The sequence below is a fragment of the Chinchilla lanigera genome, unplaced genomic scaffold, assembly GCF_000276665.1.
Source record: "Chinchilla lanigera isolate Chin_1 unplaced genomic scaffold, ChiLan1.0 scaffold00067, whole genome shotgun sequence".
Classification (NCBI taxonomy): domain Eukaryota; kingdom Metazoa; phylum Chordata; class Mammalia; order Rodentia; family Chinchillidae; genus Chinchilla; species Chinchilla lanigera.
The window spans coordinates 12,892,059-12,914,392 of NW_004955468.1; the positions used below are offsets into that span (position 1 = coordinate 12,892,059).

The following is a 22,334-nucleotide window of genomic DNA, read 5'->3' on the forward strand; positions in this document are numbered from 1 at the left end:
GGGGGGGGGGGGGGAGTGCAATTTAGAAGTGCAAGAGTGAAAGGACTCCATTAAAAGCAGACTAGGTAACTTGGGTTTTCGTTTTGTTTTTTTTTTGTTTTGTTTTTTTTTTGTCTTTCTTGAGACAGGGTCTCACTATGCAGTTCAGGCTGACTTTGAGCTCACTTTGTAGCCAAGGCTGGTCTCAAACTTGCGACGATCCTCCTGCCTCAGCCTCCCAAGTGCTGGGATTACAGGCGTGCGCTACCACGCCCAGCCAAGACTAGGTAACTTGTTACCATTCACATTTTATGGCTAGCTAATGCTGCCTCTATACCACACACCACCTTTCTCAACAAGATCAGTTATAAAATGACGGGTGGAGGGTGTAGTTCAGTGGTGGGAATGCATGTTCAGGATGTATAAGGCCATGGGTGAGATCCCCAGCAACAAGCCTGAGGGGTAAATAAAATGATAAGCTATTTCAGCAGAACCAAACTGATGAGGATTCAGAAAAATGAGCAAGTAAGCCAAAAATGAAAGCACAGAGGTACTTATCCCCTTAAGTGACTTAACCCTAGAGCACAGGTTCTGTTATGTAGGAAGGAAATATAACCCATATACATATGTAGTTTGGAGCCCAGATGCCCCCTAACCAAAGCACAGAAAACAGGTTTTCCTTGTCTCCTCCTCTCGTTTCACCTGCTGCTGTCACTGGGTATAAATGGAGATGCTGAAGGAAAATAACATCTTGCTCATAGTAGACAGTGGGAGAAAACTGAGCCTCCTCAGAACCCCTACAACTTCTGTGTCCCTATTCCACCTGTTCCCTTTGGCCAGCTGCTGATTATGAGGTTCCCAAAGAAAGCAGACGGGCAGGCTTCCCATTCAACCAATCAGAACAGCAGGTTACCCTACAGTTCCCTACTGAAGTGTCCTTACGTCCTAGGAAATGAAGAAACAGTGTCCACAAATGCTTTGCCACTGGAAAATTAGATAAAATATGGAAAAATTATGGTCCCAATTATGCATCAATGAATGCCATTTTACAATAGGCCTCAGTACCCTGAGCGGTAACTCCCTATGTTTGAGAAAGGGGGGAAAATAGCCACTTTTAAGTCCTAAATCCTACGCCAAATTATCCAAGGTACTAGGAATTATCAGAGCTTCTAGGTCAGTGGTTCTCAATCAAAGGCAAATTTGTGCTCCAGGGGATATTTGACAATGTCTGGAGAAATTTTTGCTTGTCACGCCTAGAGCAAAGGGGTTGCTACCATCATGTAAGAGGCCAGTGTTGCTGTTAAGCATCCTATAATGCATAGACAGTCCCTCATTACAAAGAATTGTCTAGCTCAAAATGTCAACAATGCTGAGGATGAGAAGCCCTATTCTGAGTGAAGCAAGGGAAGGGCTAAAAGAATGCACATATTTTCCACACTAGATCTGGAGAAGGAAGACATTAGCCCCTCTCCCAACCCAAATCCATCAAACAGTATTCCAGAGGAAAAGAAAGGCAACAGACATAAGATCACTTAACTCAACTCCAACTAGCACAAAGGAGTTTCATCCCATCTCAGCCTTGGCTCCTCTATCACCTGCTGTTGCCATTCAGGTGAACAGCAGGTGGTAGGGCTACACTCCCTTCTGCCCCATCCCAGGAGGTCTACTTTGACCTAGTTCACTGGAGTTGTGTGACAATAAGAGAAATGCTACCCTCCTCAAGACAGACACAAAGGATCCTGCCCTTAGACTTCAGGGCCATTTTTAAAGTACTGAAATTAGCCAGAAGCAAACCCTTCCTTGTTAGGTCACTGATCAGACTGACACTACTTAGTCAATGAGGCAAAACATAGCAGAAGTAAGTTTCCCAAGGCCATGTCCTTGGGAGAAATGTCAGGAGGCTGACACACAGGCTAATAGGCAGCTCTCCCACTTAATTATCATCTAGGATTGTGAGTTAACTCACTCAGCAACTAAGATGGGGGTTCTGGAAATCCGTCTTCAGGATTAAAAGAACATGACCAACCTCCTCATAAACCAAAATATACTCAGCTTTCTGTGGCAGTGAAGAAAGGGAGCTCAGTCTAAAATGTAGATATTCTAGTTGAAAGGTATCAAGAGTGATGAGAATGTTCTCTAAAAGGAGGGTTATAAAGAACTCCAATCTGGGCATCTTTTTTTTTTTTTTTTCTTTTTTCTTATGTGTTTTTTTCTGGTACCAGGAATTGAACTCACGACCTTGCGCTTGCCAGGCAGGCGCTGTGCCGCTGAGCTAAATCCCCAGCCCCTCCAATCTGGGCATCTGAAACACCGCTAGAGACTAAGAAACAAACTCTCCAGTAAACAATGTCTTACTACTGGCTTCTCCAGTTCTACTGGAGGCACTTAACATGATCTCCCCGAACCCTGCCAAGACTTTCCCAAGAATAATTTTAATTATGTGAATTGTTGTATTTCCTGAAGGTTTTTCTTTTTTTTGAGACAGTGTCTCCCTGTGCAGTTCAGGCTAGCCTTGAGCTCACTTTGTAGCCCAGGCTGGTCTCGAACTCACATCAATCCTCCTGCCTCAGCCTCCCGAGTGCTGGAATTACAGGCGTACAACATCACGCCCGGCTCCTGAAGTTTCAGATTTGGTGTTGTTTGTTTTTGAAACACTGTCTCATTATTTCGTCCAGGGTGGCTCTGACTTCAGCATATAACTCAGACTGTCCTGGAACTTTCAATCCTCCTGCCTCAGCCTTCTAAGTGCTGGAAGTATAGGCATGCGCCACCATGCCTATTTGTTTTTCTTTTGGAAGGTCCAAGTAAGCCTAGAGCCAATTGACAGTCTACATGTATTTACAGGATTTCCTCCTAACGGGTTGATCTCTGTTAAGTTTCCACGGTCAATCAGTCTCATTTCAGCCCATCCAGGGATGACACCTGTGCTTTCTGAAGCACTCTGACCTTTTCAGAAGCCCTGAGGAAGCACATGTGAAAGAAAAGAATAATGTCTTGAAATGAAAATGGTAATCTAGTTTCTTCTCCAAAGGGACGGTATCTGTAGGTTCAGGAGAACTAGATACCTGACTCTCTCAGAAGTTTAGAGGAAAGTCCTATGGGAGAAGTAAAGAGTGATCTCTTGAAACAAATGAAAACTACATAGGAGAAAAAAAAAAAGAATAAGAAAAATTCCATCCATAGTTAAGAGGACATAAAGTTTTCTTGCAGCTGGGATTAGGAAAATATAACCAAGTATCTGGAAGTCAGAGTTTACAAAGTATGTTTTCAAAAGAAGATTCCAGGAACTCTGAAAAACTCTGGGACAGAAAGCTAGAGGAAAGCCTTTCCAGCAACCCTCTAAGGGCAAGATTTAGTAGTGCACTAGTACAGCTTTCCATATGTTAAAGTGTTTCTTGTAGTGCAGACCAAAAAGACAAGACCCAAAACTGGGGGTTTGTCCCAAGCCACCTAACTTTCCCTCCTTTCCCTTCTATTGATAGCCAGGTACTTGACAGGACAACAGATCTCAATGCACTCAGGTGAGTAAAACTCATTTTCCTTGGCGTCTACCCAATACCTAGCTCATGCCATTTTCATTCTGTTCGGTTGTTACAAAAACAATAAAAAGTTCTAGACTTACCTCTGGAAGAAACTTAATTTCCCAGGTCTCTTCCTACCACAAGTTTCAAAGCCAGCAGAAAAACAAAAACAAATGGGGGAGGGAGTCAAACTTGAAGCTTTATTTTGACAGTGTTAGTCAATTTCAGTCGCAAAAATTGAAAGAAGCCTAAAGCTATTTCAATCAAATTGATCCACTCCAAGATAAAGAACTAACTCGTAACAAAACCTTCAAGCTTCCCTAACTCCCGGTTAGTCAATTCACAAAATACCAGCTCTAAGAATTTCCAGTCCCAATGTCTCATGGCAAGAAAGGTCTCGAATTTGACAGCTTCCAGGAAAGTCCATGACCCTCTGCTAACTTTCTCACCTTCCTTCTTAATTCTCTTTCCCTTCTGTCACTTTCATCTTCAGAGAAAACTGGGAGGAAAGTGGTTACAGTTAATGAAAGCACTTTCTTCCCATCACTTACCAGACTAGAACTATCCTTCAAATTCTATCTTTGCCCTTTCCTCTAACTAGCACACGATGCGAACAAAACACCCACTGGGGCAGCATCCACTCACACATCTACATTTCAGCAGGGGACGTTTTCTATATATGTATATTGACGCCCTCTCTTCTAGTACTTAAAACAGCAAAAGAAGGGTCTGAGAACTAAAAGACTGTGAATTAGCCTGCCTAGACGCCAGTCTGTTTTCTCCTCAGACTTCTCAGCACACAGGGGTCCAATACAGCCGAGCCGGTTTCGCGTCTTGTATTGCTAAGTACTAAAAACTAGAAAAGTCCTTCACACTCCACACCAGCTTCCCTATTTCCTTTCTTTTTGTAACCAGGAAAAACAAGAGAGCAGTAAGCCAAAGAGCCTTTTTGGAAAGCAAATCCAGTTGAACCCTCATTCAACCTCAATTCTCCAAACCCACATGACCATTCCCTTCTGCCCTTCCCACCCTATTAAAAGCTAAGGGCCTGGCAATTAGAATTGGCTGCAAGTGATGCTGCTTAACTCGGCTCTCTTCCTTGCCACAGGGGGAAGGGAAACCCCCGAACCTCTTATCACCCGTGCAGCGCCACTGTCCTATCTCCCATCCCATTCCCCTTCCTCCCAAACTTTCCTCCCAGTCTCTCACTTTCTCCATTGCCTCGCTACACCGACACTCTCTCCGGTCCCTAAACCCTCGTTCTCTCCTTTTCCACCCAAATTCTCGCCTAGGCCCTTCCCCCCTCCCACTTGCAATTTAACACTTTCAAAACCTTCCTCGACGAAACGTCTCGAGTCCAGTTCTCACCTTCTCCTACCTCCTCACAGCAGCTCCGAGTTCAGCCCTCCTTCCAACCACATGCCACAAGCCCCTTCCCCGGGAACCCGGTCTCTCCCTCCTGCTCCCACCCCTTTCCATCCGGCCGTCTCCAGCCCCACTCCCCACCTCGGCCTCTCTAATACCCCGGGCCTGGTGCGGCCCGGCCCTTGTTGACGGCCCTCCCCACACCTCCACCCAGCGCCGCGACCCCTGCCCTCTGCTACAGTTGCCACCTCCCCTGCACGCCCCCTCGGCCGCGCCCCTCCCCCACCTCGCAGCGTCCCGTCACCTCCCTCTCCGGAGGTTCTCAGGCTGGACGTCGCCACCGCCTCCCCCTCCACTTTCCTTCCCCAGCCCTTTGCGGCCCCGCCCGGCCCCGCCCCGTCCCGCTCGACTCCCCCTCCCCACCCCAGCGGCCCCACCGGCCCACAGCCCCACCGCCCCGCCGCCTCACTCTTGGCTCAGGCTCGGCGCCGCCATGTTGGATCCATCCGCGCCGCCTTCCCGACCCGTCTCAGGGCTCCGCATCCGGGCTCCGGCCACCGCCGCCGCCGCCGCCGCGGGCGTGGGGGAGGGGAGAGGCGGGCGGGGGCGGCTGCATCCTGCACAGCGCCTCCCGGAACCTGGCCGGTTAGCGGCGGCTTCGAGACCATAGCGAGGCATGAGCCAGAGTAGCCATACTAAGTGAGGGCAGCCTGGCAGCAGCCTTAAACGGGGAGTGGATGGCTTCATGTGGAGAAGAAAGAATGGAGATTGGTAGCCATCTTGCTTTGGGGCAAACTGGCAGCGCGGGTGTGTCGGGACGAAGTCATCCGGGCGGTAGGAAGGGATAGAAGAGTGTAACATTCTTCAGTGTAGAAATATAGGTGGCGCTAGAGTTGTCTGGTGTCGGCTTCGCGACCCACTGAAACACTGGGATTGGTAGCCATGACGCCTAAAGGCGGAATAGCACTGGGGTTGGACTGTCGCGTGAAGGTGGGTGAAAGTTCAAGATCTGAATTTGACCTTTGCTCTGGGCTTCCTGGTCACCCGGACGTTCGAGAAACCCGGACGTGGAGCAGGGAGTGCTGCTCTGATTCTCTCTCGGAATTCAGTCTTTCGGCATTTGCCATCTGAGCGCCCACTTCTTGTAGGAAGTGTCGCCCGAGCTGAGTCTTGAAGGACTTGGGAACTGAACTGGGGCGGGGAACAGGGGGCGCAGGTATGTTCCGGAGCTGCTCACAGGCCCGGCAGGGCGAAAGAGAGAGGTAATGCACAAGGCATGTAAAATAGAGAGGGACCAGATTATGCCAGGCCATGGAAATTAATTTTATCTTAAGGGCAGTAAAGAGACTTTGAAGGGTCTAAGCAGAGAAGTGAACAATTAGATTCGATCACTGCGTGCCCGGGGCGAGCACCTTATAGTACCAGCAATTTAAGGACACGGAGGCCAGAGCATCGCTGGAGCCTTGGAGGGTAGCTTGGGGCGGGAAGGTGTGGTTTTAAAGGGGCGAGGGGTGTGGTTCGGTGCTAGAGTGCGTGCTTAGCATGTGTGAGGCCTTGGATTAAATCTGTAGCGAAGAAAAAAAAAAAAGCACTATTTTCAGTTGAAGGATGGATTGGAGGGCCTAAAGATAGAGACGAGGAGAACCGTGACGCTTTTACTCAGGGAACAGATAGGGATGTGACTCAGCAGTACTGCTCTTGAGGCCTTGGGCTGGGTCCCCAGTCCGCAAAAATGAAATTTAAAAAAAGCGGGGTAGGCATGGGAGGCATAGATTGCGTTAGGGGGTTTCAAACGTTTTGTTTTGTTTAAAGACAGGGTCTCACTGTGTAGTTCAGGCTGGCCTTAAACTCACTATGTAACTCAGGCTGGCCTGAACTTGCAGTGATCCTCCTGTCTCATCCTCCTCAGCACTGGGATTACAGGCATGCAGCACCATGCCTGGCTCGGTTTTTGTTTTCTATTTTTTGTTTTGGAGGACAGAATGAATTTTAGGTGCCTGTGGGCTATCCATTAGACAAATACTAGATAATGCAGGTTGGGAACCTAAAAGGTTTCAGGTGTGTTCGTGTGTATAGATAGTTGTAAAATGGCCTGGATGAAGGATGCCATTCATTGGAGGAATGAGGTGAGGAAAGAAAGCTAAAAGGAAGACACTGAAAAAAGGAAAACAGAAAGGAAAGAAAAAAAAATCTGGAGAAAAGTATCAAAGACACAGCCCAGTGCTAAATGTAACAGAAAGGTTAGGTGAGGATGTGGACTAAAATACGTTCATTGGATTTTGCAACAAAGAATTTAGTAAATTTAAAGTAAACTGTTTCATAAAGATGTAGGATAGAGACCAGGTTGAACTGGGAAGGCACAGAGTATAAAGAGTTTTTTTTAACAGGGGTTGACTAAACAGGAGGCTAGCTGCAGAGTTTTGCATGAGGGAGAATTCCAAAAGACTTTTAGGTAACAAGTGGGACCGCTAGATGGAGATGTCCAAATAGCAGTTGAATGCACGTGCACAGATCTGAAACTTCTGAGAAAAATATAGTAAGTGGAAAACAAGTGCAAGAGAATATGGCACATTTACACTTAAGTTTTGTTCTGTTTTCTGAGACAGGGTCTCACTATGTAGTTGAGACTGGCTTTGAACTCACTGTGTACTCCATGTTGACTTCCAACTAATGGCTATCACCCTGCCTCAGCCTCCTGAATGCTAGGATTACAGGCGTGTGCCACCATGCCCAGTTCTCATTTACACTTACATTAAATATTAGCCATTAGGGCCAGGTGTTGTGGCCCATGCCTGTAATCCCAGCACTTAGGAAGCTGAGGCAGGAGAATCATTGCAAGTTCGGGACCAGCCTGGTCTACAAAGTGAGCTCAAGTCCAGCCTGAACTGCATAGCGAGACCCTGTCTCAAAAAAGACAACAGACAAAACAAAACAAAAATTAGCCATGAGGCTGGGGATTAGTTCAGTGGTACAGCATGTGCCTAGTGTGTGCAAGACCCTGGATTTTCTTCCCTAGAATTGGAGAAAATTAACCATGAACAGTGAGTGTGGGAGGTGTGGAGGAAGGACTGTGATTGCTGATGGATTGATTACTGATGGTCGACTTATGATCCCCAGCCGTGCTGAGTGCACGTGGTGCAGGGTGTGGGAGGCTCGCCCGAGGATGGTTACCATCAGCTGAGAGGCAGAAATGGAAAGGGATAATGAATTTCTTCTGTTGGTCTGAGTTACATGCTTGGTTTTAATAAAAGGTGATTGAGATGAGTGATCGGGGCTGCAGTCCCTGAGACTGTAGGCCCCCTGATCCCAGACTTATAGCTCTCCTGGTTTTCTTTTTTGTTTTCGTTTTTTTCCAGTACCGGGAATTGAACTCACGACCTCCCGCTTGCCAGGCAGGCGCTGTGCCGCTGAACTAAGTCCCCAGCCCCTCTCCTGTTTTTCTTATCTCTTTTTACCTTTTCATCTGCGGCCACCTCCTTCTTGGGACCTGTCACTACAGTTAATACCAACATATGACGCCTGAACAGGGACTTGAGTAGGAAAGTAAGTCTTCGAGACTAGGGTAAAGAAATTAAGGACTTGAGTATGAAAATCAGTCTTCGAGACTAGGGTATGAAAATAAGTCTTCAAGACTAGGAAAAGGAATTAAGGAAATTAAGTCAGTGCTCGACGGACCAGAGGAGAATCAGCGGGCAGGTAAGCCCGGTCTCCGGGATTGTTTATCAGGGTTATGGGAAATTTTCTGTTTCAGAAAAAAATATGAAACATAACAAGAGATTTTACAGGAGATAGAAAACAAGGAAACACTATCGTTTCAGGAACAGGGACCAATTGCAGAGGAGGAAGGAAGGAAGTATTGGATCTTTTAGATCCAATAGTAACTATAAGACGGGGAGGGGCTGGGGATTTAGCTCAGTGGCAAAAGCGCCTGCCTGGCAAGCGCAAGGTCGTGAGTTCAGTTCCCGGTACCGGAGAAAAACAAACAAACAAAAAAAAACAAACAAACTATAAGACGGGGAAATTGGATTTTCCTCTGCCTCTTTCTTTGGTCTCTTACGCATATTTTTTGGCTTCTCAGGCATATCTGGTACAACCCTCAGCCCCTACATGTGATAAGTTGAATCCTTTTAGGGACCCACCTCAGTGATCTCTTTGCCACCACCAGAGGTAGTGCAGCATTAGATAACCCCTCCTTAGAGAATGTTCTGTTATCCCCTGCTTTAGGAATTCAAAAGATTAGAACCAGGATTTATGGGTCTCTATGTGAGGAATCAGTTTTTTTGATTGTGGGAAAAAGTAGTTTGACTTCAAAAGGGATTATAGTACAAATAGGAGTAATAGATTCTGACTCTAAAGATGAGATTCAGGTTATGATGCAAGCTTCATAACCATATCAAATTGAAGCAGGCGAGGTCATAGCCCAATTATTGCTGCTTTCATATGTAAAAGGTCGTACCACTCCCATAGAGCGTGTGGGAGGTTTTGGAAGTACTGGAAAATGGGAAAGAGGTATTTTTCAAATTTGGGGGAGAGGATTTCTTCTGTCATTACAGATTGAGGAGTTAAAGTGTGGTTACCTGCTAGAAGAATCAAATCTTGACATGAGCCACAAAAGAGTCAGACTCAATCTGAGTCCTCCGGTGAAAAAAAAAATGAGAGTGATGCCACTAGAGCACCAGCCTTAGATAATAATCAAGAACATTCAGAAAGCGCAACCCCCAACTTAGGGACAACTTAAGAAAGTAACCCATGATGTTGAGAAGCTGCTGCATTCCACTGGAAAATATTTATGGTTGGTAATATATTTTCAGCCATGTTGGCTGTCATAGCTACTATGATAGGCATTGACTTTATAGAATCAGGCATATACGCCTGTACTAATTTATGTTATTGAATTTAGATAGCTTCCTGGTCCGCATGATACATGGGGACCATTTATAACAACAGATAGTCAAATTATAAATGTTCAAAATTGTAAGAGAATTACTACAATATGATTTGGTAAAAGGTTTGTTTGAGTGCACTCTGATTTTGTGTAAATGTTTGTATGTTCTGTGTACTTATTACGTGTTTGCCATTTTGTGAACAGCTGTTCTCCTTTATTTTTGAGCTCAACAAAATTTTTTCATGATACAATTCGGTTGTAAATTTAAAGGCATGCTTTCACCTAAATTTCCAGCTGGTCTAAATGAAGATATTGAAATAAAGATATCTAACTATAATCCCTGAGCAGAAAAATTGTTGGGTAGGACTCCAATCAGTGAATGAAGGGGGCGTGGCTAACCTGTATTCATTAATAAGGAGCCTCCAAAGATCTCCATGATTTCTTGGGAGACACCCCCAATAACGTGTTCATGGTTAAAAGTGTTCCAGAAAAAATAAAAAATAAGGTGTTCTCATGAAAGATGTTCTTAGCACAAAACTAAAGTAAGAAACAAAGGTTTTCATATGTGTATGGCAATTTATTATTGTTAATTTCATAATGTATTGAAATGTATTCATGATTCCGGATGTATAGGTCTTCAAAATGTAAAGCAAGGATTGCTTATAAGAGTTTTGTTCAAATTCATACATTTGCCTTTGAAAAACTTCTGTGTATTTCATTAAATGATAACGGATTAGAGAAAAGCTTACATGTTAGAGATGATTGGTTGAAAGGGTTATGTCAAAATGAAAATATAAGTATGTTACAAAATGTCATGATTGTCATGTAGCAATGTCATATATGGGTTTTTGTTTTGTTTTGTTTTGTTTTGCGGTACCGGGAATCAAACTCAGGACTTTGCGCTTGCCAGGCAGGCCCAATGCCGCTGAGCTAAATCCCCAGCCCCTCATACATGGTTTTGATTGTTTAATTTCTGGGTGGGTATATGTAATTGTTGTGTTAATATTCTATTAAGATTTAAATATTGGAATATCTATGGTTGTTAAAAAATTATGGTTCCATTTGTATGTTCCAAGGTGTTTGCTGTTTAGATTATATTATAATGTTAAGCTTGTTGCCTTCGTTATGATGTTATATCATTAATCTTCTCTGCTGGATGTTTAACAACTGAGATCTGGAGACTAAATTCCAGAAAGATAATTTGGGCTAAAAACACAGCCAATATTTTGGCTATGCCCTCTGAGGTCAGTAGAGACTCAGGACATAAGAGAACCTCTATTATGACATCCTATAACTCAGTTGAGTCCCTGATTTTCTGATCAAGGAGACTATGGGACCACAGAGGAAAGTGATTCTATGCTGTGTATAGTGTGCCTAAGGAGAGTCACTAAGAGGGAAAAAAATTCTCAGGCTTTCACAGAAAGCATCTTGGTCAAGCAATGGCCGTGACTCATCCGGATGGCTGACACTGACAGGAGATCAAGAGATGCTGCATTTGGTTCCAGGAAGATTCCTGAGGAGAACTGACTTTGATAGATAGTAAAAGGTTAGAACTTTTACTTATACAAGTCTCACTATAACTTGGTCTTAGATATCCAGCAGAAAAGTGTGATCTCAAGATATAGATTGAAGGCTAATCATTGTTATGGACTCTAAACTGTGTTCTTCTTTTGCAAACATCCATTGTCATTTCTTTCAGTATTATCATTGTACTTTACCTCATATTGGTCTAGCAAAGTTCATCCAGGAAATGCTGAGAAACAGAAGACAATTGGCAGCCTTCTCGTTGATGCTTCAAAGGATTGCATTAAAACAAAAAGGGGGATGTGGGGAAAGGACTGTGATTGCTGATGGATTGATTACTGATGGTCGACTTATGATCCCCAGCCGTGCTGAGTGCACGTGGTGCAGGGTGTGGGAGGCTCGCCCGAGGATGGTTACCATCAGCTGAGAGGCAGAAATGGAAAGGGATAATGAATTTCTTCTGTTGGTCTGAGTTACATGCTTGGTTTAATAAAAGGTGATTGAGATGAGTGATCGGGGCTGCAGTCCCTGAGACTGTAGGCCCCCTGATCCCAGACTTATAGCTCTCCTGGTTTTTTTGTTTGTTTGTTTCTGTTTTCATTTTTTTTCCAGTACCGGGAATTGAACTCACAACCTCCCGCTTGCCAGGCAGGCGCTGTGCCCCTGAACTAAATCCCCAGCCCCTCTCCTGTTTTTCTTATCTCTTTTACCTTTTCATCTGAGGGCACCTCATTCTCGGGATCTGTCACTACAGTTAATACCAACAGGAGGGATGACACACTTTTCACTTTGTGTCCATCTTTACTTATCAGGGACCTGGCCGAGATCCCCAACTCCCTGTGTGAAGGATAGTGAAAAAATGAGATAAGAAATAGAAACAAATTTAGTAATGCATGACAAAGGGGCCAGGAGTTAAGTGCCTCAGGATGGGCAAAAAGACCTCAGAGCTAGGCACTATTTATTGGGTGTATACAGTAATCAGAGGAATTACTGGATGGCTCAGGGTGGTGGTGCCCTTACGCTAATGAGAATCTTTATGTTGATGAGGATGGTGGGGAGAGATGGTAGGTTAAGGAGTTTGTCCTTTCCCAAAGTGAAACCCTACCAATATTACTGCTGGGTTCTAAAGGAACCAGGATGTCTTCAGCTGGTGCAATCTTGCCTTGGGGTATCACAGCATCACAGGACCATTGAGGCCTCAACTGTCACTAGAGATACTCAGAATTATATTCCTGAATACTATAGCTAGCCTGCTTGGCAAGGCACTAGGCCTTAGACAAGTCCTAATCACAATTTAAATTTGAAATGATTTTCCCCAAAAAATTATATGGAATGGTCCTGGGCAGATCCTCTTTCCTTTTTATTTGCTTGTAGAAAGTGAATCTTCTGACCTGTGGCTGCAAGGCCTTTAGACATCATTTGGTTTGAGTTTCTCCTGGGCAAACTAAGAAGAGAAGAAGTAGACATAATCTACTTACTATTAGCACAGCAATATCAACCCCAAGTGAGCCTTGAGATAATTAGGGGGATTCATCTGATCGAGTACATCAGAAAATTTATCCCAGTTTTGAATCTGATCATCAAAAGCAATCTGTTGGGACATAGATAAGACTTCCTTTTGGAGGGCATCAAGATCCAGTTATATTTTTTTTGTTGGGGGGGGGCGTTGGTCTTGTTGTTTTGAGACAGGGTCTTACTACATAGTCCAGGCTGTCCTGAACTACTACGTAGCCCTGGCTGGCCTCGAAGTCACAGTAATCCTCCTGCCTCAGCCTCAGTGTTGGGATTACAAGCATGCACCACAGTGCCCTGCTTGAATTTGTTTCTTTATAGTTTCCTAAGGCTGTGGGGAACAATTATCAGGTAAAGGACTAATGCAAAAGCAGAAAATGTTATAATGGCATTTGAGGCTTTGCTGTAGCTGTAAACTTTTAATCTGATCTCCCATCCAAAGAACAGTAGTCTCAAGCACACTTTTTTTTTTTTTTTTTTTTTTTTGGTTCGACTTCCTTTCTATGGTCATGTTTCTGTTTCCCTGCTGTTTTTGGTTTTTCTCCGGTACCGGGAACCAAACTCACGACCTTGCGCTTGCCAGGCAGGCGCTTTGCCGCTGAGCTAAATCCCCAGCCCCTCAAGCACACTTATTTGGGATTGCAGTTCAGCATCTATAGAATGTTGTATATTCCAGGCCCCACAAGCAATCTTGGTTCAATTATCTATGAAATGAGCTGTTTGAACAGAATGGGCCAAGGCAACAGAGAAAATGGCTACATTTGAAATCAATTACACCAAAGAGACTATGCCAGCAGTGATCATCTCAGCACTGTCCTTCCTCTGCATTGGATGATCAAGCAGGACTTGTAACAAATGAAAAGTAGGTGTATATGAGCATGTTTCAGTTAAATTAACAGGAACTCATACTCCTGGCATACACCCTAGGATCATTAAAATCTTATTTTGTACAGATCCACAGGGAATATAAGGACTCAAGGTGTATTTTTACAGGTAAAGGTATTAGTACTCCATTACATATTCCCATACATAAAAACATGAGGGTTATAGATACATATGGAAGCTCAAACAGCCATATAATATGATGCTGTTATATGGCTGTATAGTATAGCCAGAGTCTGTTGTTAAACCATTACCAGCCCATAAGCTTCCTTCAATATAGGGAAGAGCCAATTTCCATAATTTTTCTGGGCAGACCCAAGTTTTCCATAATGTAAAAACTGGGGAGAAGGTGATAAAACCTCCTATCCAACTTATTTCCTTAGTAGGGACATATTTTTTTAGTCACATTATCAAGGTTAGTCTAGTTTAATTTATACCAGTTTGGACTATTGTCCTTTCTTCCCATAAAATCTCCCCATGGTCCCTAGTCAATAAATTCATGTGGTCCCAATTTTCTGTATCTTCCTGATCGGCCCCTACATATATTCCAAAGTGGAGGGGCATCTTTATGAAATCCATTCCATGTAGTGTGAGCCTGACAAATTGGGTATTTGGGTAGGAAGAAATCTATTTGTTCACCAGCCATGTGAATGGACCCCAGAGTTAACATAATAAAGTTTGCAGGGGTATGGGCCAACCAGGTCTGAGATGAGGTGGCATAACAGTGATTAAACTGTATGGAAACATCTTCCACACACACAGGAGGATAAGTGAGAAGTATAATTAACAATTGCCTTATCTTTCACATCTATAGGGATGGCTGGGCTAGTATCAAATTCACCACTAGTAAACAGGATGTGTCAGTTTCATGATAAATTTCAGGTGAGAGATCATCCAAGTAACTGGTCTAAGTAGGGGAGGGTTGAGGATGTAAGCCCAATATTCTATCCCTGACACGGGGTATATGTACCTGCACATGCTGTGATAGCCATCATAGCAACAAACATAGTGTCAGGAGTCTGTGCCAGACCCTGACAGTCTACCAGGGCATTGGCCTCATGAATTGTCTTCTCCAGGCTCTTGTTTGTAATTTGTTTGGCCTCCATCATTGACGGGGTTGGAATTGTCACCGGCTGATCATTGAGACTCATCTGTACAAAAGTCGTTGTCCTTGGCTGGGTTTTTCTGTCTTCCACAGTTGCACATTCTTGGATGGCAACCACACTGGTGATCCATCTCCTATTAAAATAGAAGCATACCCTCATTCTCCAGGTTATTAATGGTGATGTACCTTCCCATTTACCTGTCTGTGTATCTTTCCACAAGACCTGAGCATGCGGCAGTCTAGAGTCAGGCTGAGATTGCCAGTGTAATTCAGCTGAAGTTCAGTTGTTTTCTGTCCATGAACTTAAAAAATTTAAGGTGAAGATGGTATGGTCCAATTGAGCCTGTGGAGGAAGCTATATTCCCCCTTTTAGTTTATTTAATTGATTTTTGAGTGTTAAATGGACCCTTTCTACTATAGTTTGGCCTTGTGGATTATATGGAATGCCTAGAAGATGCTTAATATGTCATAGCTGAAAAAAGAAAGATAATTCTTTGCTAATATAAGAAGGACTGTTATCTGTTTTTATAGCTTTTGGCACTCCCATAGCACCAAAAGCAGACAAATGGTGTTGTTGAAAATGTCCTATTTTTTTCTCCAGAATAACAAGTAGCATGCATTAAATGGGAATAGGCATCAATAGAAACATGAACATATTGCAAGTGCCCAAAAGAGGGGATATGAGTAACATCCATTTGCCAAATTTCATTTCGTTTGAGCCCCCTGGGATTGCTACCTTCAGAGGGTACTGGGTGAGGGATTTTTTGATAGAGCAAGAGAGAACAAAATTTCTAGACTGTGAGCATGACAATTGAAATACTTTTGCTAAAGCTTTACTATTTTGATGGTGATACCCATGTGATTGTCTACCCAGATCAAAAGAGGAAACAAAAGCTATTAACAGATTAGTCTGCTGATTACCGTAAGCTAAAAATCCAGGTAAATTAGAATGAGATCTGGCATGTTCAATGAAGAATAGGGCGGTACGGCTGTGAATGATACACTGTAATTTTTTTTTTTTTTTTTTGTCTTTCTTGAGACAGGGTCTCGCTGTGCGGTTCAGGCTGGCCTTGAGCTCACTTTGTAGCCAATACACTGTAATTTTAAAAATAGGTTAAGCAAGGGTGGGTCTAAAGTGGCCCATGGGCTAGGGATATAGCTCAGTGGCACAAGCACCTGACTGGCAAGCGCAAGGTCATGAGTTCGATTCCCAGTACCAAAATAAATAAATAAATAAATAAATAAATAAATAAATAATAAAGTGGCCTGCAACATAGCACTCTTGAGCCTTTGAGTGAGAAACACTGCATAACTGGAATTGCTGATAGTATTCACAAGAGTTTGTTGTATCATCTCTAAAACAGAAAAAGTAGCAGTTATTTATGATCACTGTGCTGAAAGGTTAGGGGTTAAAGTGACATGCTGAAAATCTGGACTCCATATGGCCACTTTTCCTATAGAAGAGCCATCTGTGAAAAAAGTAGGTGCATTAGAAATGGGCTCTAGGTAAAATATAAGGGTGTTTAAGAATGAATTGAAGAAAGAATCATTAGGAAAATGATTGTCAACCTATCCAATGAAGTCTGCAAAAGCCACTTGCCAATATATAGCTTGTTGTAATAATATAGCATTTTGAGTCAACTTATGGGTAGAACTTTTATAGAGGGATCAGCAGCAAAAAGCTGAGTAGAATGGGCTCTTCCATTTATCATAATTTTAGCCATTTATTGACTATATAATTGTAAAGTTTTCACCAGTTGATTAGGAAGATAAAGATATTCTATGGGGAGTAATTGATTATCATAGAATTGACCTTAACAATCCTGTAGGAGAATGTGGAGTGTCAGGTACATACAAGATAAGAGGATATTGGATGTTAATACAATGATACACCTGGCATTGGCGCAGCATTGATTCTACTAGCTTTACCTTTTTTTTTGGGTGGGTACTGAGAATCAACTTGGGACCTTGAGCTTGCCAGGCAGGTGCTGCAGCACTGAGCTATATTCCTGGCCCCATACTGGCTTTAACTCTTGTGAGGCCTCCATGCTTAAGGTGTGTGGAGAGTCAATCTGGGCGTCACCTTGCAGAGTTTCATAAAGATGCTTTAATGGATAAGTGTCCATGTCTAATTTAGAGCAGGTCCCATTAATATCTCCTAGCAACTTTTGGAAATCATTCGAAGTCAACAGCAAGTCTTGTCCTATTTTGTTTTTTTTGAGGTCTTAACATCCATTCTGTTAATAAAGCTCCTAAATAATAATAAGGGTTGGAAGTCTGTACCCTATCAGAAACTATGCAAAGGCTAAAAGCCTTTTCACCAAGGCAAACATGTCATATAGTTTGATTTAGAATTAGTTGCTAATAAAATATCATCCATGTAATGGATGATACATGCTTGAGGAAATTGTTCTCTGGCATTTTGCAAGGCTTGTCCTACAAAACGTTGACACAAGGTAGGACTATTTCTCCCTTGTGGGAGAGATATCCACTGATATCTTTTCATAGGTTCCTTAAAGTTAGCACTAGGTGCAGAAAAAGCAACTGTCTGACAATCAGAAGGATGTAAGGGAGAGGCTGGGGATTTAGCTCAGGGGCACAGTGCCTGCCTGGCAAGCGCAAGGTCGTGAGTTCGATTCCCGGTACCAGAAAAAAAGGCAAAAGAAAAAAGAAGGATGTAAGGGAATTGTAAAGAACCCATCCTTGAGACCTATGACAGCTGGGCGTGGTGGCACACACCTGTAATCCCAGCACCAGGGAGGCTGAGGCAGGAGGATCATTGTGAGTTTGAGACCAGCCTGGGCTACAAAGTGAGCTCAAGGCTAACCTGAACTGCAGAGCAAGACTCTGTCTCAAGAAAAAAAAAAAAGACCTGTGACAGTCAGGGGCTACTCCCTAGGCACAGCACTGGGGATGGAAGCCCCGTCTGCAAAGCCCCCACCAGCTACAAACAAGCATTAACTGCTCTCAAATCCTGTAATAATCTCCATTTACCTGATTTTTTAGGCATAACAAACACAGGTGTACCAAGGACTAACCAACAGCCCCAAGTGATCCAGTTGAATTTGTTCCTGTATTAACTCATATAGATGTACAAGCTTCTTTTTTTTTGTTTTGTTTGGGGTTTTTTTGTTTTTGTTTTTTGAGACAGGGTTTCACTGTGCAGTTCAGGCTGTCCTTGAACTCACTTTATAGCCCAGGCTGGCCTTGAACTCACAGCAATCCTCCTACCTCAGCCTCCCAGGTGCTGGGATTACAGGCATGTGTCACCATGCCCAGCTAAGCTTCTCTTTTTTTTGAGGGGCCATTGATCTACCAAACAGTAGTTTCAGTGTTCCATTTTAAGAGTAAAGCCATTTTTGGAGGAAAAGTATCAGTGGTCACCACTAAGAAGGACTTTTTTTTTTGGTGTATTTGAGACAGGTCTCACTATGCAGTTTAGGCTGGTCTTGAACTCTCTTTGTAGCCCAGGCTGGCCTTGAACAAACAATGATCCTCCTGCCTCAGTCTCCCAAGTGCTGGGATTACAGAATGTGCCACCACACCCAGCTTACAAAAAAAGGATTTTGATACCCGGTTCCAGTGCCAGCATAGTCTGACTTAATTTTAACATCTAAGGGCTGGGAGTTTTCTTGAATATTTTTTCCAGCCTTTACCTTGTGTATGTCCCATCTTATTCATAGCTTTTTGAACAACTGAAGGGGATTCAGTAGTCAATTTCATTTTCCATTCTTTTAATAAATCTCGTCCCCACAAGTTTATTGGATTACAGGCTACCTAGGGAAGAAACAAACCAGTTTGACCTTCAGGCCCGTGATATGTTAAGGGAGACTCACTTTGTAAAACATGTTGGGGTGAAGCGAGTCCCACCAATGATGCAGAAGCTGGCTTAGCAGGCCAGGAAGTGGGCTACTGATGAAAGGAGATTATAAAAACATCAGCCCCTATAACTAATAGGCCTTGAGAGGTTCTTCTATTAATTGTAATGGAGCACATGGGTCACTCTTCCAGCAGCTGTTGTGTAAAATAAATTTTTTTTTTTTTTTTTTTTTTTTTTTTTTTTTTTTTCAGGGTCTCACTATGCAGTTCAGGCTGACATTGAGCTCACTTTGTAGCCCAGGCTGTTCTCAAAATTGCAACGATCCTCCTGCCTCAGCCTCCTAAGTGCTGGGATTACAAGTGTGTGCCATCATGCCTGGCTAAATTTCTCTTTTTGAACCTTTTTTTGTTTTTGTTTTTGTTTTTGTTTTTTTTTCCGGTACCAGGAATCAAACTCACGACATTGCGCTTGCCAGGCAGGCACTATGCTGTGGAGCTAAATCCCCAGCCCTCTTTTTGAACCTTCTCCCATTTTTTGTCCTAACTGTGGGCTCTGCCTAAAACAGGCATCTCCAGGTGGCATTACTGGTAATATCAGTTGAGCAATATATTCTCCAGGCTCGATCACCCAAATATCCATTGTCTGTACAAAGACTTGAATCTCATTTTCATAATATTTACCAATAATACTGGGTATAACAATAAGACCAGGGCTGGGGATTTAGCTCAGCGGCACAGCGCCTGCCTGGCAAGCGCGAGGTCATGAGTTCGATTCCCAGTACTGGAAAAGAACCAAAAAAAAAAACAACCAAAACAAGAAGACCTTTTTTTTTTTTTGTCTTTTTGAGACAGGGTCTTGCTATGCAGTTCATGCTGGCCTTGAGCTCACTTTGTAGTTCAGGCTGAAGACTTCTCAAATGTAAAGAGGTTTTTCCCACAATTAATCCAATAGTATTTTTAGGTAGAAGTTCTCAAATCCCAGTGGGAACAGCAACTGGCTTGTCACCCCCAGTGAGATTTACGTCTTGGGCAATAGATCTAATCCTGTGCTCCCTGAGTTCCTTGAGTGAGGGAGGCAATGTTCCTGTGGGAATCCAAGCCTGTTGTTGGGCCCGGACTGGCTAAGTCTGATGAGGTTTCGATTGGATTGGAAATCTGATTGAAAACTTGATTCCCCATTGGGTCACACCTAGTCTTTGGGGAACCCGGGGTTCAGCTCTCTGTTTCCTGACAGGGGAGTTCCATCTCTGTGATACTTAGATCGACAGTGACTAGCCCAATTATATCCTTTTCACATCATGGACAGAGACCCAGTTCACCCTCATTACTTCCCAGACTAGAGTTAGTGGAAGTTCCAGAGGTGTTAGAGTTATTACCTTGGCTTATAGATATACATTGTTGATAAAGATGTCCCACTTTGCCACAATTAAAACATATAACATTTTTGGCATTATTTTACCTTGTCTTTTAAGAGCCAGCATAGCTTGAGCTAAAACACGCCCTATGAGTTTCCGAACCAATATCCTGACAAGCCTTAATATAACTGTTTAAATCTTTAGAAGCTCGTAAGATGGCCAAAGCCTGTTTACAGTCTTGGTTGGCATTGTCATAAACGAATTGAACAAGTATGTCAGCTGCATGAGCATGAGGAATTTGTGTATAGCTTCTTGTAGTCAGGCCATGAACTGTGTGTAAGGTTCTCTTGGCCCCTGTAAGATATTAAGAAAAGACTGTACAGGAGCCCCATTCTCAGGCACAGTAAGCCAGGCTTTTCATGATGTGTCGTATTTGTTCAGAAGTCTCACTGGTGTACTGAAACTGTTGGGTTACATCTGCAAACTGTCCCATTCCCAATAACATGTCTGCAGTTATATTAGCACTATCATCCCATCTGTTTCTGTCAGCCTGATCCATAGCTTGCTCTTCCAATTGAACACTAAAATGTAAATACTGACTAGGAGACAGACAGGAGTGGATAAGATGTCTCACATCGTGAGCTGTTAAGTAGTAAGTCACCACAATAAAATCTAAAATCCCCAAGGTAAAAGGCATTCTTGTTTTTTGTTATTTAGGTTGGGTTTTTTGGTACCAGGAATCAAACCCATGACCTTGCACTTGCCAGGCAGGCACTGTGCCGCTGAGCTATATCCCCAGCCTACACTGTTTTAATCCCTTTAACAATTTAAAGTCAAAAGTTTGATGTTCTGCCAGCAGCTGATTCTGAGCAGCTGGGTCAGATCTATAGCTCACTGGAGAGCAGCAAGGTCCAGGAACTTCTCCTTGCCTGGCTGCTTCTCTTGCTGCAGCATGATAACTAGACAGCCTGGCTCTGACCTCTGATGGCCTGAAGGCACCAGCCCTGGAATTTCTCCATCCACTGTTTCTACCATTAGTTCTTCCCCAATTATAGGGGGAACACTTGGAGATTTTACCTTCTCATGTATTGGTCCTTTTTCCTGTTGTAACTATTGGCTCTCTTTACCATCTGATTTTTCTTCTCTATTATCATCCTCCCTAATTCAGTCTAGCATTGGTGCTTTAGACTGCACAATGTTTAAGGGTCCTAAAACAGATCTTACTAATCCCCAAGAGCAGAATTTTTTGATGATACTATTTCACCCCTGCCATGAGCTCCTTTTAAACTGTCACCGATTCTATCCCAGTCTTCTAATCTAAAGTTCCCACCTGCAGAAACCAAGGATTGAATTTAACAATCTCATGCCCCATTTTAGTTAAGGTGCCAGTATTAACTCGAGTTCTCACTTGTTTAAGCAGTTTACACAAGAGTTGGATGTAACTCTGCTGTTCTTTTGATTGCTTCTGCCCCATTTTCCCAGCTACAGACACTTTTCCCAGCACCAAGTACTTTACCTTTCACTTTCTGTTTGGACTTTCCCAAATTTGTCCCATGGAGTCCTCTCGCCATCGCATGTCCTCTTCTTTCCCCTTGGGTGGATCTTCCCTCTCAGACCTAATCAGGAGGTCCCTCTTCAGGCACCAAATATTGGGGACCTGGCCAAAATCCCCAACTGCCTGGATAAAGGGGTATGGTGAAAGGATGAAATAAGAGACAAATTTAGCAATGTATGACGGGAGCCAGGAAGTCAATACCTCAGGATGGGTAGAGACAAAGACCCTCTGAGCTCGCCAATATTTATTGGGTGTATACAGTGATCAGAGGAATTATCAGAAGACTTTGAGCATCAAATGACTTAGAGGGTGGTGGATGACCTTATGCTGAGAAGGTCTTATGCTGAGGAGGATCACTTCGGATGACTTAGAGGACAGCGGTGACGTGCTGATGAGGACGGTGGGGAGAGATGGCAGGTTAAGGAGTTTGTCCTTTCCCAAGATGAAACTATTTTTATTACTACTGGGTTCTTAAGGAACCAGGATGTCTTCAGCTAGTGCAGTCTTGCCTTGGGGCGTCACAGCATCAAGGACCATTGAGGCCTCAACTGTGACTGGAGATACTCAGAATTATGTTCCCAAATACCATAGCCTGCCTGGATGGCAAGGCACTCAGAATTATGTTCCTGAATACCACAGCCAACCCACATGGCAAGGCACTAGGCCTTGGACAAACCCAATCACAATTTAATTATGAAATGATTTTCCCCCCAAAATTATATAGAATGGTCCTCAACAGATCACCATGAGTTTGAGGCCAGCCTGGACTATATAGTAAGTTGAAGACCAGCCTGACCTGCATAGGTAGACCCTATCTCCAAAGAAAAGAAAA

General features: G+C 43.4%; 1 protein-coding gene and 1 long non-coding RNA gene across 6 annotated transcripts in view; both read right to left on the reverse strand.

Moving 5' to 3' along the window:
- Window positions 1-5,464, reverse strand: part of Dedd (death effector domain containing) — an 11,976-nt gene extending 6,512 nt beyond the window's left edge. Inside the window, exons 1-2 of one of the 4 annotated variants that reach the window (XM_005400240.2) lie at window positions 5,335-5,464; window positions 3,602-3,634 (exon numbers count right to left, since the gene is read on the reverse strand). The gene's annotated coding sequence lies outside the window, so the exon portion shown is untranslated. Of the gene's footprint in view, window positions 1-3,601; window positions 3,635-4,868; window positions 5,107-5,151; window positions 5,228-5,334 lie in introns of those variants that run through there. The other 3 variants (XM_013522357.1, XM_005400238.2, XM_005400241.2) reach the window with 3 other exon arrangements.
- A 7,157-nt stretch (window positions 5,465-12,621) lies between these two features.
- Window positions 12,622-22,334, reverse strand: part of LOC106150221 — an 11,626-nt gene continuing 1,913 nt past the window's right edge. Inside the window, exons 2-4 of one of the 2 annotated variants that reach the window (XR_001236895.1) lie at window positions 21,464-21,625; window positions 14,639-14,907; window positions 12,622-12,718 (exon numbers count right to left, since the gene is read on the reverse strand). This is a non-coding gene — a long non-coding RNA (uncharacterized LOC106150221). Of the gene's footprint in view, window positions 12,719-13,390; window positions 14,908-21,463; window positions 21,626-22,334 lie in introns of those variants that run through there. The other variant, XR_001236894.1, reaches the window with a different exon arrangement.